Source organism: Setaria viridis, chromosome 9 (assembly GCF_005286985.2).
Source record: "Setaria viridis chromosome 9, Setaria_viridis_v4.0, whole genome shotgun sequence".
NCBI lineage: Eukaryota > Viridiplantae > Streptophyta > Magnoliopsida > Poales > Poaceae > Setaria > Setaria viridis.
Window position 1 is genome coordinate 37,239,116 of NC_048271.2, and position 5,469 is coordinate 37,244,584.

The following is a 5,469-nucleotide window of genomic DNA, read 5'->3' on the forward strand; positions in this document are numbered from 1 at the left end:
GTTTCTGCTTGATACTACTTTACTTTTTAGAGCTGAGAGTGTGAGTTTTTCTATCCAGCACCGCTTCCTGGAGGGACCAAGCAGCAACGGCCCAAGGTTCACTAGACCACTAAGACCAACCACCCACTTGCCGCCCTGGACTGGGAGTCGAACTCCTCCTTTGATGACTCCGGCGAGGACGTACCGGTCTAGGGCAGTTGCACGCAGGTCGGGGGCACGGCTCTTGTTAGGCGGCAGATGCGCCAGGCCGTCCGCAAGATGGTGGGGTCCAAGGCGCTAGAGGGGGAGAAGCTGGAGATAGAGAAGAAGAAGCGCAAGAAGACAGGTGCCACGAAGCTGAAGGCACCTGCTGTGGCGGCGGCATCCCCTACGGAGACCTCATCCAGGGTGCCAAGCAACGACTCCAAATCGCCCAGCCCGACCACCAAGAAGAAGAAGGCCGAGCTCCTTAAGATGACCGCAGCCAATGCGAAGCGGCTCAAGGAATGGCTGAGGATGGAGATCCGCAGGGGAAAGCAGAAGGAGCCGATCATGCCACCGCCAGCACCTCTTCACCCAAAGTTCCGAGCAAAGAAGAGCACATGGTGAGTATGATCATGTTGTCGTATATTGTTGGAAATTTTATTTGTTCATTGCTTTGCTTTCTCTCTATGTCTCGTCATCCGAGCAGGAAGTCGGTGATGGAGGATGACCCGAGACTGCAGGGCGCTAGCGTCAGGACCTATGTAGAAGGTCAGACTCCTAATGCGACCATAGGGTCTGTATCGACGATGTCTGTCCAGGCTGGGAGCGAGAGTGGCCTGGACACGGGACGTAAGGGGCCCAAGCTAAGGTCTTCACCGTGCTAGGATGTCGCTGAGGATGCTACTATATCTGCGCATGGGGCCATAGATGCAAGTGCCAAGCTGCAGATGGAGGAGGCCTCCAAGGAAGCGTCAACCAATGCGGAGGCAGCAAGCTACGACACCGACACTAATGCCCACAAAGATGATTCCGCTACCGTGGACTTCTCCGGGATGTCCCTACTGCAGGATGCTGCAGTCGATAAGAAAGACCTTGCCATCCTGAAGGAATCCGTGGCCAAGGTCAGAGAGGTGTTATACGTAAGTTGGCCGACCAATCTTGCTATTCACTTCCGCCCCTATCTTCCATCCTTGAATTGTTGGAGTAGCTTTTGTACAGAATCTGGCCGAGCGTGCGCACAAGAGGGCGAACACCATCCACCGCGCCGAGGAGTATCGTCTTGAGGTCGAGCGCCTGAAGGCCAAGCTCAAGAAGGCCAAGGAGGATGCCGCGGAGCAGATCTGACAAAAGGATCAAGAGATCGAGGAGCAAAAGAAGATCACCATGGAGGTCCAGGGCAACCTTAGCGCTTTGCTGACTGGTACGACTTCGTTCCTTATGAAAGATCTATCTTGGGTAGATGAGGCCGATATCTTTTCTTGAGTTCCGTTATTTTGCAGATACCCAAAGGAAAGAGGAGAGGCTTAAGAGAGACCTCAAAGAGTGTGAGGAGGCCAATACCCAACTGCAGCAAGACCATGACATCACCGTGAACCGTGAGTATGCCGTGTCGCAGAAACTGGCCTATGAGGCTGACTTGCACAAGAACATGGATCGGTGCTTGATTGCTACTATGAATAGTCTTCAGCATGATCAAGTGGTCATTGCAGGGTTGGAGGTGGAGATAGAAGACCTGAGGTCAGCCGCAGCTACGTGATGGACATGATCCAGCCTGTGGCCAACCCTGACAAGCCAATGCCGTTACTGGACCGCCTGAAGAGTGCTCCAAGTCAGCTGAAGGCCTTGATGAAGGAAACAGCCATGGAGTGCGCCAAGAACATCATGGCGCTTATGAAGATGCACTTCCCCCGGTTGATCGTGGAGCGCGTCGGAACAGGCACCGCTGAGGATTTTAAAGTTGATAACCTCCCGCTAGCTGAGCAATATCAACAAGCAGTGGAGGATGTAGTTAACGAATTGGACCTGTAAAAAAACTATAAAATGTATCAATATGTGTCATGAGTCAAGTAAACTTGTTGATTAACTTATGTGAAAAGAAAGCCTCCACCCCTCCTTAGGTTTATACGACAGGACATCGTGTAGCTTAGGCATGTAGCTGCTAAGCGCCTAGCCTTGCTTGGCCAACACTCTACTAAGAGCAGATCTTAAGCTTGTAGAAGGGACAGACGCAAGGTTGTCTGGGTTTCGTGAGTTAGGACACCGTCCACACGAGTTTATCGTACTTGCCGTGAGAGGTGTAGGAGAAGAGGTGAGACCCGGAGGTCGGCGCATAACGGGGGAAGCCCTCGACCGTGAAGGCGAGGGTGTGGTCTGTCAATTAGGTCGGATAGCCCCCGAGCGTGAGTAAGAGCTCGGGTAAGAAAGAAGGTAGTAGATACGCAAAGAACCTCTGAGGTTTTATTTATTTAATGTAAAATGTAAACAAAGTACATAGCTTTTTAGGTCCTAAGGGTAGAACCATCACAGGTGTTGAATGTTCCATGGGTTAGGGACACCTGAGCCATCTGCACACTGCAGCCGGTAGGTGCCAGGTTGGATGACTTCTTTGACGATGAAGGGCCCCTCCTATAGGGCCGACAACTTGTGCATGTCCTTTGTGGACTGGATCCGGCGGAGCACTCGGTCGCCGACATTGAATGAGTGTTCCTGGACGTTCCTATTGTGGTAGCATCAAATCTGGTGCTCGTGTCGCGCATGCTGGATGAGGGTCGCCACACAATGTTCTTCTAGGCTATCGATGTCAACCTGCCAACTCTTTTCTGCTTCCCCTTCCTCGTAGTATTGAATCTGTGGGGCACCAAAGGCTACATCTATTGGCAGTACAGCCTTTGAACCGTAGATAAGGAAGAATGAGGTGTAGCTAGTGGCCCGACTCTTTTGGGTGCGGAGGCCCCAAATGACGTGGGGTAACTCGCGGAGCCATTTGGTGGCATACTTGGATGCATTGTCAAAGATACGAGACTTGAGGCATTGGAGAACCATCCCATTCACACGTTCGACCTGGACATTGCATCGTGGGTGAGCTACTAAAGAGTAGTATACGTCGATGAGGTTGTCCTAGCAAAAATCCCAGAACTCGGATCCTGTGAATTGTTTGCCCAGGTCGGTGATGATCCTATTGGGGACCCCAAAGCGGTGTGTGAGCTCTTCGACGAATTGAGCGACTTTCCATGCTTTTGGGTTGGTTGTAAGTAGCCTGATAAATCTGGGTGAAGGCTCTGGCGAGCTGACCCCAAGTGTTGATGCAGCCTCATGGGAGGTTCTCCAGCCATAGGAGAGGTGCGCTTCCCATCACCAACGGGAAGTAGGCAGCCATCATGTAGTAGGTGCCGTTCGCAGCCTTGACCACGGTGCAGTACGTTTTCAGCCAGATCGTTGGGTCGGAGCGACCATCGTACTTCTCGTTGATGGCTAGCTTGACTAGTGGGTGGCCAGTGGACAACCCTGAGGCGGGAGGGTGAACACGGTGAACCCGTCGATGTCCATGTCCTCATCTGCCACGAGGCGGTATTGTACCGGCGGGGCACTGGGGCATGCGCTGTTGTCATGCTGGGGTGGATTGTGGGCGTCACCAGGGGTGCCATAGCGACGATCGTAATCGTTGCGGCGGCGTAGCTCCTCCTCCCGGTGGTTGCGGGACTCCTGCTCCACGTTGTGGTTTGGCTGGTTGCCGACCCCCATAGCACCAAAGTCGTGATCGTACTGGGCACACCGTCGGAGCTTTGTCTCGTCCTGCTCCCGGTGATGGTTGTTGAGCTCACCACGGAGGTCGCGGTGGTCGCGGAGGTCGCGATTAGGTTGCCGACCAGGCTAGCCGCGTCGTTCGCCATCTCCTCGTCCGTCACGGTGGCGGTTGTCATGGTGGTGGTTATCTGGTCGGCGGTCGTCGTCGTCAGGATGGTAGTCATCACTCCAGGACTGGTCCACCTCCTCCTCTTGAATGGGTTCCAGCCGACCTCCCCTTCGGCAGTCATCATCGGCTCGACTACGATCGGATCTACTCTAAGTAGATCAACTTTGGGAGTATCAGGTAGATGTAGATCTAGAGTATGATGATCGGCTCCTTGAGCGTGCTGGGGCTTTGGCCTTTTCTTCGATCTGGGTGTTGGTGACACAGAGTCATGCCTGGATCCGCTGCAGTTGCTCTAAATTCGGAAGATTTTCCAAATCAGCAAAAATAGCCCCCCAGGTTGGCCTAAGGTGTGGCGAAGACGTCATGACCAACCTGTTCAAGGTCGTCTTGCAGATTGCGAGCACGTTAGGGACGCCTGCGTTGACCTTCAGTGCCCCCTTGGTTGTCGTTGTTGCCGTCGTTAGGTGCCGATGGGACGGACGGTGCATTGGCTGCTGCGGGGGCGGTAGGCGGCTGATGGACTGGCTCAGCTCGGTCCTGTTGGCAGCGCCTGCCGTGGTCTTGATTCCTCTCATTGCGCACTTCCTCCTCAGAGGAAGTTTTGCCATCACGAAGTGGTTCATTAGCGGAGACAGTGAAGACTTCCTGATCTAGTGACGTGGAGCTTCCATCGTCGCTCTCATCGTAAAGGTTTGGGGTTAGGGCGAAGTGAGGGATCTGGAATTCGCTGCAGTCCAAAAACTGGGTGGGTTCAGGTGGGTCGTCAGATTGGATCTGGAAAAACTGCCTGAGTTTTTCGGAAAACACGACAACCGAGTTCTTGATGCCAAAGGGGGCATGGGGAGAGCCCTGCGTCAACGTTCTGGGGCGTAGTGCCGCCTCAAAGAGGTTTATGCACTCAGCAATGGTGTTGCTGATGTGATCTAGCCCCGTGATTAGATTGGAGGGCATGGATGGGTGGGTTGCCACTAGGATGTGTGGGATCCTCTCCACGAGAGAGAGAGAGAGAGAGAGAGATCACCAACCCTGGGCAAGCGGCGTGATGATCTTCAGGTGAAAACCTTGCTCCATCAAAGCTGATTCGGCGGATGCCGAGCTAGCGGCGGACGCCGAGTCGGTGAAGGAGGCGGTGGAGTCAGAGTCCACCGGCATGCTCCCGAAGCGGAGTTGGATTGGATTGGTGAGGAAGTCCTTCATGCTCTCGGGAAAGATGACGTCAAGGCGGGATGCCATGAGCTCGTGGGGGAGGATCTGACGATCACCCCTACCTGGCATGCCAACTGTCAGATTTAGTGACCGACAGTCTACCAGGAGGTTACCTAGGTGGTAGATTTGTAGGTGGGGGAGATCGCAAGACCAAGAACTCGAATGGTAACACAGAAACGCGAGGTTTAGACAGGTTCGGGCCTCCGGAGAGTAATACCCTATGCCCTGTGTTTTGGTGGATTATATTGCTGGTATGGGATGCGAAGAGTTGAGATGGGATGAGTTGCGGTGAGTTACCCTCGGGGGGGTGTCCCTGGCCATCTTATATAAGCTGATGACCTAGGATTACAAGTCGGATAGGATCTAATCCTAGTCGGTTGTTACAT